Source organism: Crinia signifera, chromosome 3 (genome assembly GCF_055691185.1).
Source record: "Crinia signifera chromosome 3, ASM5569118v1, whole genome shotgun sequence".
In the NCBI taxonomy this organism is placed as follows: Eukaryota; Metazoa; Chordata; class Amphibia; order Anura; family Myobatrachidae; genus Crinia; species Crinia signifera.
In genome coordinates this window covers 332,988,463-333,001,550 of record NC_139219.1, presented here as the reverse complement: position 1 = coordinate 333,001,550, position 13,088 = coordinate 332,988,463, and the positions used below count along the sequence as shown (strand labels likewise).

Sequence of the window (13,088 nt, the reverse complement as noted above, 5' to 3'; positions counted from 1 at the left end):
CGCCCGTCGTGGTGATCGCGGGTACATTTATGTCTAGCCGCGACGCGACCGACGCGATGCCCGCGATTTCCCATTGAAACCCATGTTAAACATGGAAATCGCGTCGGTCGCGTCGCGGCCGGCCATAAATGTACCCACGATGCCCGCGACGCGATGCACCCGATTTCCCATAGGAATCAATGTTAAATGGCCCGACCGACGCGATTTTACTGTTAAATGCCTCAATGGACCCGATGTGGCCATAGGAATCAATGTTAAATGGGCTACAGAGCCCAAATAGGCACAATTAACCCTTAAATGTCCCCCCAAATTTTTAACGCCACCCCACGATCCACGCCAACCCGAAGCGTGGCGAGCGCAGCGAGCCCGCGAGGGGCGGCGGTACGCGTCCTCCGACCTTTTCATGCCCTACTATCCACTAGGGCGTGGAGTTGAGAATAGAATAGTGTGGCGAGCGCAGCGAGCCACCGAGCCCGAAGCGTGGCGAGGGGACGCGGATACCTTCACAGTTATACGCGTCCCCTCGCGGGCTTCCCAGGTGTCCATGGCGACGCGGACACCTGGGAAGCCCGCGAAGAGCCGCGTTTACCTGTGAAGGTATCCGCGTCCCCTCACGGGGCTCGCCACACTATTCTATTCTCACTCCACGCCCTAGTGGATAGTAGGGCATGAAAAGGTCGGAGGACGCGTACCGCTGCGCTCGCCACGCTTCGGGTTCACGTTGATGGCGGGGTGGCGTCAACTACTTTTGGGGGGACATTTTTATGTTCAGGGGTGTTTTTGCCCCATTTCCCATTGTTCCCTATGATAATTTGGGGAAATTTATCCATTTAACATTGTTTCATCGCGGTCATCGCGGGTAAATTGAGGCATTTAACATTGTTCTCTATGGGAAAATCGCGGGCATCGCGTCTGGCACATCGCACCCGATTTTTTATCGGCCGCGATGCCCGCGATTTTACCCCCGATGCCCACGATTTAAATCGTGGGCGCCCAGATAGGAAACAAGTACCCTCAGATGCAGGGGTCACATAGGAGGACAAGGGGTACACACAGCTGCAGGGGTCACATAGGAGGACAGGGGGTACACTCACATGCAGGGGTCACATAGGAGGACAAGGGGTACACACAGCTGCAGGGGTCACATAGGAGGACAGGGGGTACACTCACATGCAGGGGTCACATAGGAGGACAAGGGGTACACTCAGATGCAGGGGTCACATAGGAGGACAAGGGGTACACACAGATGCAGGGGTCACAGAGAAGAGCAAGGGGTACACACAGATGGTATGGGGGGGTATCACAGAGAAGGACAAGGGATACACTCAGATGCAGGGGTCACATAGGAGCACAAGGGGTACACTCAGATTCAGGGGTCACAGAGAAGGACAAGGGGTACACACAGATGCAGGGGTCACAGAGAAGAGCAAGGGGTACACTGAGTCACAGTGTAAAGTAAAGTGAGGCCAGTATACACTATAGTACAGGACAGACATGTACATTACACCAGGTGTACAGTATTATACAGGACAGACACGTACATTACACCAGGTGTACAGTATAGTACAGGACAGACACGTACATTACACCAGGTGTACAGTATAATACAGGACAGACACGTACATTACACCAGGTGTACAGTATAATACAGGACAGACACATACATTACACCGGGTGTACAGTATTATACAGGACAGACACGTACATTACACCAGGTGTACAGTATAGTACAGGACAGACACGTACATTACACCAGGTGTACGGTATAATACAGGACAGACACGTACATTACACCAGGTGTACAGTATAATACAGGACAGACACATACATTACACCGGGTGTACAGTATTATACAGGACAGACACGTACATTACACCAGGTGTACAGTATAATACAGGAGACACATACATTACACCAGGTGTACAGTATAATACAGGACAGACATGTACATAACACCAGGTGTACGGTATAATACAGGACAGACACGTACATTACACCAGGTGTACGGTATAATACAGGACAGACACGTACATTACACCAGGTGTACAGTATTATACAGGACAGACACGTACATTACACCAGGTGTACAGTATAGTACAGGACAGACACGTACATTACACCAGGTGTACAGTATAATACAGGACAGACACATACATTACACCGGGTGTACAGTATTATACAGGACAGACACGTACATTACACCAGGTGTACAGTATAATACAGGAGACACATACATTACACCAGGTGTACAGTATAATACAGGACAGACATGTACATAACACCAGGTGTACGGTATAATACAGGACAGACACGTACATTACACCAGGTGTACAGTATAGTACAGGACAGACACATACATTACACCGGGTGTACAGTATTATACAGGACAGACACGTACATTACACCAGGTGTACAGTATAATACAGGAGACACATACATTACACCAGGTGTACAGTATAATACAGGACAGACATGTACATAACACCAGGTGTACGGTATAATACAGGACAGACACGTACATTACACCAGGTGTACAGTATAATACAGGACAGACACGTACATTACACCAGGTGTACAGTATAATACAGGACAGACACGTACATTACACCGGGTGTACAGTATTATACAGGACAGACACGTACATTACACCAGGTGTACAGTATAATACAGGACAGACATGTACATAACACCAGGTGTACGGTAGAATACAGGACAGACACGTACATTACACCGGGTGTACAGTATTATACAGGACAGACACATACATTACACCAGGTGTACAGTATAATACAGGACAGACACGTACATTACACCAGGTGTACAGTATAATACAGGAGACACATACATTACACTAGGTGTACGGTATAATACAGGACAGACACGTACATTACACCAGGTGTACGGTATAATACAGGACAGACACGTACATTACACCAGGTGTACAGTATAATACAGGAGACACATGTACATTACACCAGGTGTATGGTATAATACAGGACAGACACGTACATTACACCAGGTGTACGGTATAATACAGGACAGACACGTACATTACACCAGGTGTACGGTATAATACAGGAGACACACGTACATTACACAGGGTGTACAGTATAATACAGGAAGACACGTACATTACACCGGGTGTACGGTATTATACAGGACAGACACGTACATTACACCGGGTGTACGGTATAATACAGGAGACACATGTACATAACACCAGGTGTACAGTATAATACAGGACAGATGTGTACATTACACCAGGTGTACGGTATAATACAGGACAGACCCGTACATTACACCAGGTGTACAGTATAATACAGGACAGACCCGTACATTACACCAGGTGTACAGTATAATACAGGACAGACACGTACATTACACTGGGTGTACAGTATAATACAGGACAGACACGTACATTACACCGGGTGTACAGTAGAATACAGGACAGACACGTACATTACACCCGGTGTACGGTATAATACAGGAGACACATACATTACACCAGGTGTACAGTATAATACAGGACAGACACGTACATTACACCAGGTGTACAGTATAATACAGAACAGATCCGTACATTACACCGGGTGTACAGTATTATACAGGACAGACACGTACATTACACCAGGTGTACAGTATAATACAGGAGACACATACATTACACCAGGTGTACAGTATAATACAGGACAGACATGTACATAACACCAGGTGTACGGTAGAATACAGGACAGACACGTACATTACACCGGGTGTACAGTATTATACAGGACAGACACATACATTACACCAGGTGTACAGTATAATACAGGACAGACACGTACATTACACCAGGTGTACAGTATAATACAGGAGACACATACATTACACTAGGTGTACGGTATAATACAGGACAGACACGTACATTACACCAGGTGTACGGTATAATACAGGACAGACACGTACATTACACCAGGTGTACAGTATAATACAGGAGACACATGTACATTACACCAGGTGTATGGTATAATACAGGACAGACACGTACATTACACCAGGTGTACGGTATAATACAGGACAGACACGTACATTACACCAGGTGTACGGTATAATACAGGAGACACACGTACATTACACAGGGTGTACAGTATAATACAGGAAGACACGTACATTACACCGGGTGTACGGTATTATACAGGACAGACACGTACATTACACCGGGTGTACGGTATAATACAGGAGACACATGTACATAACACCAGGTGTACAGTATAATACAGGACAGATGTGTACATTACACCAGGTGTACGGTATAATACAGGACAGACCCGTACATTACACCAGGTGTACAGTATAATACAGGACAGACCCGTACATTACACCAGGTGTACAGTATAATACAGGACAGACACGTACATTACACTGGGTGTACAGTATAATACAGGACAGACACGTACATTACACCGGGTGTACAGTAGAATACAGGACAGACACGTACATTACACCCGGTGTACGGTATAATACAGGAGACACACGTACATTACACCAGAGTATGGTATAATACAGGACAGACACGTACATTACACCAGGTGTACGGTATAATACAGGACAGACACGTACATTACATCAGGTGTACGGTATAATACAGGACAGACACGTACATTACACCGGGTGTACGGTATAATACAGGACAGACACGTACATTACACCGGGTGTACGGTATAATATAGGACAGACACGTACATTACACCGGGTGTACAGTATAATACAGGACAGACACGTACATTACATCGGGTGTACGGTATAATATAGGACAGACACGTACATTACACCGGGTGTACAGTATTATACAGGACAGACACGTACATTACACACAGGATATAGAACATAACATATTTATACTTTATGAAGGGTATTGTATAGTGCAAATATATATATATATATATATATATATATATACCATGCAGGGAATATACTGTAGGGTACACATATATACATTGTGCAGGGTATATAGGGTACATACAGATGTAGCAGGCTACATCTGTGCAGGGGTTGGCAATTCCATCGCCAGCCGCTGCCAGTGGCCGGCCACCACCAGGGGCAGGGGGTCCCCGTGGCCTCCCTCGCCATCACCGCCGGTCCCCCCTCGCCACCCCAAACTGGGCAGCGTCTCCCTGAAGTGGAGACGGGCAGGGAGCCGCTGCCCAGCCGCCGTAATACTGCGAGACGCTCGCGCGTCCCAGTCCCGCTCGCCAGTGAAAGGGATCTGGCGGGCGCCGGGCAAATATGTAGCCTGCTACATCTGTATATTTTATATACATTATACAGGGCATATATACACACACACACCATATAGGATATACAGGGCATATACACTATATACATTATACAGGGCATATATACACACACACACCATATAGGATATACAGGGCATATATACTATATACATTATACAGGGCATATATACACACACACCATATAGGATATACAGGGCATATACACTATATACATTATACAGGGCATATATATACACACACACCATATAGGATATACAGGGCATATACACTACATACATTATACAGGGTATATAACAGAGCATAGATAGATAGATATTATACAGGGTATATAGGGCATATGTATACATTAGAGGGTATATATACAGGATACAGGGTATGTGGGGCATATACACATTATTGGCATTATACCTCTCCGGTGGTCCCGTTGCTCGGTCTCTGCACCGGCCGGGCGCGCGCCCTCTTCCTGCCGCCGCCTCCGCTCCCGGTGCGCGTGCCCGTCCCCCGCTCCCGCCGCTGCCAGGTCCCCGCCTCACACACAGCGGCGGACGCCATCTTCCTCACTGGCAGCTGGTACCCGCTGGGTGTATAATATATAATCCTGCCAGCCTCTGACCGGCGGCTTTGCTCCCGGTTCTGCCCTCACCCCAGCCTGCCGCAGGAACTGCCTGTCACCCCATCCAGCCCTAGGCACTGCCTGCTACCCCATCCTGCCCCAGGAACTGCCTGCCCCAGCCACTACCTGCCACCCCAGCCTGCCCCAGGAACTGCCTGTCACCCCATCCTGCCCCAGGCACTGCCTGTCACCCCAGCCTGCCCCAGGAACTGCCAGTGCCTGCCACCCCATCCTGCCCCAGGAACTGCCTGCCACCCCAGCCTGCCCCAGGCACTGCCTTCCACCTCAGCCTGCCCCAGGAACTGCCTTCCAAGTTCCACCTCAGCCTGGCACTGCCTGCCACCCCAGCCTGCCATAGGTACTGCCTGTCACCCCAGCCTGCCCTGGCCACTGCCTGACACCCCAGCCTGCCCCAGCCACTGCCTGTCACCCCAGCCTGCCCCAGCCACTGCCTGTCACCCCAGCCTGCCCCGGCCACTGCCTGTCACCCTAGCCTGCCCCGGCCACTGCCTTTCACCTCAGCCTGCCCCAGGAACTGCCTTCCACCTCAGCCTGGCACTGCCTGCCACCCCAGCCTGCCATAGGTACTGCCTGCCACCCCAGCCTGCCCCGGCCTCTGCCTGCCCCAGGCACTGCCCTTCATCCTGTCCTGATCACTGCCCGCCACCTCAGCCTGCCCCGGGCACTGCCTTCCACCTCAGCCTCTCCCAGGCACTGCATGCCACCCCAGCCTATACCAGTCACTGCCTTCCACCTCATCCTGCCCCAGGATCTGCCTTCCTACCTCAGCCTGCCTTGTCCACTGCATGCCCCTACATCCTGCCCCGGCCACTGCCTGTCACCCTAGCCTGCCCCGGCCACTGCCTTTCACCTCAGCCTGCCCCAGGAACTGCCTTCCACCTCAGCCTGGCACTGCCTGCCACCCCAGCCTGCCATAGGTACTGCCTGCCACCCCAGCCTGCCCCAGGCACTGCCCTTCATCCTGTCCTGATCACTGCCCGCCACCTCAGCCTGCCCCGGGCACTGCCTTCCACCTCAGCCTCTCCCAGGCACTGCATGCCACCCCAGCCTGCCCCAGGCACTGCCTTCCACCTCAGCCTGCCCCAGGCACTGCCTTCCACCCCAGTCTGCCCCAGGCACTGCATGCCACCCCAGCCTGCCACAGGCACTGCTTGCCACCCCAGCCTGCCCCAGGAACTGCCTGCCACCCCAGCCTGCCCCAGGTATTGCCTTCCACCCCAGCCTGCCACAGGCACTGTCTGCCACCCTAGCCTGCCCCAGGCACTGCCTTCCACCTCAGCCTGCCCCAGGAACTGCCTTCTACCTCAGCCTGGCACTGCCTGCCACCCCAGCCTGCCATAGGTACTGCCTGTCACCCCAGCCTGCCCTGGCCACTGCCTGTCACCCCAGCCTGCCCCAGCCACAGCCTGCCACCCCAGTCGGCCACTGCCTGTCACCCGAGCCTGCCCCGGCCACTGCCTGTCACCCTAGCCTGCCCCGGCCACTGCCTGTCACCCTAGCCTGCCCCGGCCACTGCCTTTCACCTCAGCCTGCCCCAGGAACTGCCTTCCACCTCAGCCTGGCACTGCCTGCCACCCCAGCCTGCCATAGGTAATGCCTGTCACCCCAGCCTGCCCTGGCCACTGCCTGTCACCCCAGCCTGCCCCAGCCACAGCCTGTCACCCCAGCCGGCCACTGCCTGTCACCCGAGCCTGCCCCGGCCACTGCCTGTCACCCTAGCCTGCCCGGCCACTGCCTGTCATCCTAGCCTGCCCCGGCCACTGCCTTTCACCTCAGCCTGCCCCAGGAACTGCCTTCCACCTCAGCCTGGCACTGCCTGCCATAGGTACTGCCTGTCACCCCAGCCTGCCCTGGCCACTGCCTGTCACCCCAGCCTGCCCCAGCCACAGCCTGTCACCCCAGCCGGCCACTGCCTGTCACCCGAGCCTGCCCCGGCCACTGCCTGTCACCCTAGCCTGCCCCGGCCACTGCCTGTCACCCTAGCCTGCCCCGGCCACTGCCTTTCACCTCAGCCTGCCCCAGGAACTGCCTTCCACCTCAGCCTGGCACTGCCTGCCACCCCAGCCTGCCATAGGTACTGCCTGCCACCCCAGCCTGCCCCGGCCTCTGCCTGCCCCAGGCACTGCCCTTCATCCTGTCCTGATCACTGCCCGCCACCTCAGCCTGCCCCGGGCACTGCCTTCCACCTCAGCCTCTCCCAGGCACTGCATGCCACCCCAGCCTATACCAGTCACTGCCTTCCACCTCATCCTGCCCCAGGATCTGCCTTCCTACCTCAGCCTGCCTTGTCCACTGCATGCCCCTACATCCTGCCCCGGCCACTGCCTGTCACCCTAGCCTGCCCCGGCCACTGCCTTTCACCTCAGCCTGCCCCAGGAACTGCCTTCCACCTCAGCCTGGCACTGCCTGCCACCCCAGCCTGCCATAGGTACTGCCTGCCACCCCAGCCTGCCCCAGGCACTGCCCTTCATCCTGTCCTGATCACTGCCCGCCACCTCAGCCTGCCCCGGGCACTGCCTTCCACCTCAGCCTCTCCCAGGCACTGCATGCCACCCCAGCCTGCCCCAGGCACTGCCTTCCACCTCAGCCTGCCCCAGGCACTGCCTTCCACCCCAGTCTGCCCCAGGCACTGCATGCCACCCCAGCCTGCCACAGGCACTGCTTGCCACCCCAGCCTGCCCCAGGAACTGCCTGCCACCCCAGCCTGCCCCAGGTATTGCCTTCCACCCCAGCCTGCCACAGGCACTGTCTGCCACCCTAGCCTGCCCCAGGCACTGCCTTCCACCTCAGCCTGCCCCAGGAACTGCCTTCTACCTCAGCCTGGCACTGCCTGCCACCCCAGCCTGCCATAGGTACTGCCTGTCACCCCAGCCTGCCCTGGCCACTGCCTGTCACCCCAGCCTGCCCCAGCCACAGCCTGCCACCCCAGTCGGCCACTGCCTGTCACCCGAGCCTGCCCCGGCCACTGCCTGTCACCCTAGCCTGCCCCGGCCACTGCCTGTCACCCTAGCCTGCCCCGGCCACTGCCTTTCACCTCAGCCTGCCCCAGGAACTGCCTTCCACCTCAGCCTGGCACTGCCTGCCACCCCAGCCTGCCATAGGTAATGCCTGTCACCCCAGCCTGCCCTGGCCACTGCCTGTCACCCCAGCCTGCCCCAGCCACAGCCTGTCACCCCAGCCGGCCACTGCCTGTCACCCGAGCCTGCCCCGGCCACTGCCTGTCACCCTAGCCTGCCCGGCCACTGCCTGTCATCCTAGCCTGCCCCGGCCACTGCCTTTCACCTCAGCCTGCCCCAGGAACTGCCTTCCACCTCAGCCTGGCACTGCCTGCCATAGGTACTGCCTGTCACCCCAGCCTGCCCTGGCCACTGCCTGTCACCCCAGCCTGCCCCAGCCACAGCCTGTCACCCCAGCCGGCCACTGCCTGTCACCCGAGCCTGCCCCGGCCACTGCCTGTCACCCTAGCCTGCCCCGGCCACTGCCTGTCACCCTAGCCTGCCCCGGCCACTGCCTTTCACCTCAGCCTGCCCCAGGAACTGCCTTCCACCTCAGCCTGGCACTGCCTGCCACCCCAGCCTGCCATAGGTACTGCCTGCCACCCCAGCCTGCCCCGGCCTCTGCCTGCCCCAGGCACTGCCCTTCATCCTGTCCTGATCACTGCCCGCCACCTCAGCCTGCCCCGGGCACTGCCTTCCACCTCAGCCTCTCCCAGGCACTGCATGCCACCCCAGCCTATACCAGTCACTGCCTTCCACCTCATCCTGCCCCAGGATCTGCCTTCCTACCTCAGCCTGCCTTGTCCACTGCATGCCCCTACATCCTGCCCCGGCCACTGCCTGTCACCCTAGCCTGCCCCGGCCACTGCCTTTCACCTCAGCCTGCCCCAGGAACTGCCTTCCACCTCAGCCTGGCACTGCCTGCCACCCCAGCCTGCCATAGGTACTGCCTGCCACCCCAGCCTGCCCCAGGCACTGCCCTTCATCCTGTCCTGATCACTGCCCGCCACCTCAGCCTGCCCCGGGCACTGCCTTCCACCTCAGCCTCTCCCAGGCACTGCATGCCACCCCAGCCTGCCCCAGGCACTGCCTTCCACCTCAGCCTGCCCCAGGCACTGCCTTCCACCCCAGTCTGCCCCAGGCACTGCATGCCACCCCAGCCTGCCACAGGCACTGCTTGCCACCCCAGCCTGCCCCAGGAACTGCCTGCCACCCCAGCCTGCCCCAGGTATTGCCTTCCACCCCAGCCTGCCACAGGCACTGTCTGCCACCCTAGCCTGCCCCAGGCACTGCCTTCCACCTCAGCCTGCCCCAGGAACTGCCTTCTACCTCAGCCTGGCACTGCCTGCCACCCCAGCCTGCCATAGGTACTGCCTGTCACCCCAGCCTGCCCTGGCCACTGCCTGTCACCCCAGCCTGCCCCAGCCACAGCCTGCCACCCCAGTCGGCCACTGCCTGTCACCCGAGCCTGCCCCGGCCACTGCCTGTCACCCTAGCCTGCCCCGGCCACTGCCTGTCACCCTAGCCTGCCCCGGCCACTGCCTTTCACCTCAGCCTGCCCCAGGAACTGCCTTCCACCTCAGCCTGGCACTGCCTGCCACCCCAGCCTGCCATAGGTAATGCCTGTCACCCCAGCCTGCCCTGGCCACTGCCTGTCACCCCAGCCTGCCCCAGCCACAGCCTGTCACCCCAGCCGGCCACTGCCTGTCACCCGAGCCTGCCCCGGCCACTGCCTGTCACCCGAGCCTGCCCCGGCCACTGCCTGTCACCCTAGCCTGCCCGGCCACTGCCTGTCATCCTAGCCTGCCCCGGCCACTGCCTTTCACCTCAGCCTGCCCCAGGAACTGCCTTCCACCTCAGCCTGGCACTGCCTGCCACCCCAGCCTGCCATAGGTACTGCCTGTCACCCCAGCCTGCCCTGGCCACTGCCTGTCACCCCAGCCTGCCCCAGCCACAGCCTGTCACCCCAGCCGGCCACTGCCTGTCACCCGAGCCTGCCCCGGCCACTGCCTGTCACCCTAGCCTGCCCCGGCCACTGCCTGTCACCCTAGCCTGCCCCGGCCACTGCCTTTCACCTCAGCCTGCCCCAGGAACTGCCTTCCACCTCAGCCTGGCACTGCCTTCCACCTCAGCCTCTCCCAGGCACTGCATGCCACCCCAGCCTATACCAGTCACTGCCTTCCACCTCATCCTGCCCCAGGATCTGCCTTCCTACCTCAGCCTGCCTTGTCCACTGCATGCCCCTACATCCTGCCCCGGCCACTGCCTGTCACCCTAGCCTGCCCCGGCCACTGCCTTTCACCTCAGCCTGCCCCAGGAACTGCCTTCCACCTCAGCCTGGCACTGCCTGCCACCCCAGCCTGCCATAGGTACTGCCTGCCACCCCAGCCTGCCCCAGGCACTGCCCTTCATCCTGTCCTGATCACTGCCCGCCACCTCAGCCTGCCCCGGGCACTGCCTTCCACCTCAGCCTCTCCCAGACACTGCATGCCACCCCAGCCTGCCCCAGGCACTGCCTTCCACCTCAGCCTGCCCCAGGCACTGCCTTCCACCCCAGTCTGCCCCAGGCACTGCATGCCACCCCAGCCTGCCCCAGGCACTGCTTGCCACCCCAGCCTGCCCCAGGAACTGCCTGCCACCCCAGCCTGCCCCAGGTATTGCCTTCCACCCCAGCCTGCCACAGGCACTGTCTGCCACCCTAGCCTGCCCCAGGCACTGCCTTCCACCTCAGCCTGCCCCAGGCACTGCCTTCCACCCCAGTCTGCCCCAGGCACTGCATGCCACCCCAGCCTGCCCCAGGCACTGCTTGCCACCCCAGCCTGCCCCAGGAACTGCCTGTCACCCCAGCCTGCCACAGCCTGTCACCCCAGCCGGCCACTGCCTGTCACCCGAGCCTGCCCCGGACACTGCCTGTCACCCTAGCCTGCCCCGGCAACTGCCTGTCATCCTAGCCTGCCCCGGCCACTGCCTTTCACCTCAGCCTGCCCCAGGAACTGCCTTCCACCTCAGCCTGGCACTGCCTGCCACCCCAGCCTGCCATAGGTACTGCCTGTCACCCCAGCCTGCCCTGGCCACTGCCTGTCACCCCAGCCTGTCACCCCAGCCGGCCACTGCCTGTCACCCGAGCCTGCCCCGGCCACTGCCTGTCACCCTAGCCTGCCCCGGCCACTGCCTGTCACCCTAGCCTGCCCCGGCCACTGCCTGTCATCCTAGCCTGCCCCGGCCACTGCCTTTCACCTCAACCTGCCCCAGGAACTGCCTTCCACCTCAGCCTGGCACTGCCTGCCACCCCAGCCTGCCATAGGTACTGCCTGCCACCCCAGCCTGCCATAGGTACTGCCTGTCACCCCAGCCTGCCCTGGCCACAGCCTGTCACCCCAGCCACAGCCTGTCACCCCAGCCGGCCACTGCCTGTCACCCGAGCCTGCCCCGGCCACTGCCTGTCACCCTAGCCTGCCCCGGCCACTGCCTTTCACCTCAGCCTGCCCCAGGAACTGCCTTCCACCTCAGCCTGGCACTGCCTGCCACCCCAGCCTGCCATAGGTACTGCCTGCCACCCCAGCCTGCCCCGGCCACTGCCTGCCCCAGGCACTGCCCTTCATCCTGTCCTGATCACTGCCCACCACCTCAGCCTGCCCCGGGCACTGCCTTCCACCTCAGCCTCTCCCAGGCACTGCATGCCACCCCAGCCTATACCAGTCACTGCCTTCCACCTCATCCTGCCCCAGGATCTGCCTTCCACCCCAGCCTGCCTTGTCCACTGCATGCCCCTACATCCTGCCCTGGGCACTGCCTGCTGCCACCCATCCTGCCTGCCACCCCATCCTGTCCCAGGAACTGCCTTTCACACCAGCCTGCCTTGGCCATTGCATGCCCCTACATCCTGCCCGGGGCACTGCCTGCCACCCCATCCTACCTGGGGCACTGCTTGCCACCCCATCCTGCCCCAGGTACTGCCTTCCACCTCCAGCCTGCCCCGGACACTGCCTTCCACCTCCAGCCTGCCCTGGGCACTGAATGTAACCTCAGCCTGCCCTGGCCACATCATGCCACTCCAGCCTGCCCCGAGCACTACCTTCCACAGGCACTGCCTGTCGCTCCAGCCTGCCCCAGGTAATGCCTTCCACCTCATCCTGCCCCGGGCACTGCATGCCACCCCACTTGTCCCTGGCACTGCTGGCT

The 13,088-nt window shown here is 58.7% G+C and overlaps 1 protein-coding gene across 13 annotated transcripts in view; it reads right to left on the bottom strand.

Annotated features, from left to right (window-relative positions):
- The window catches only part of DTNB (dystrobrevin beta), a 266,225-nt gene extending 260,301 nt beyond the window's left edge, over positions 1–5,924 (bottom strand). For 3 of the 13 annotated variants that reach the window (XM_083178912.1, XM_083178916.1, XM_083178919.1), the window contains exon 1: positions 5,685–5,916. The gene's annotated coding sequence lies outside the window, so the exon portion shown is untranslated. Of the gene's footprint in view, positions 1–5,684 lie in introns of all 13 variants that reach the window. The other 10 variants (XM_083178909.1, XM_083178922.1, XM_083178915.1 and 7 more) reach the window with 6 other exon arrangements.
- Positions 5,925–13,088: the final 7,164 nt, after the last annotated feature.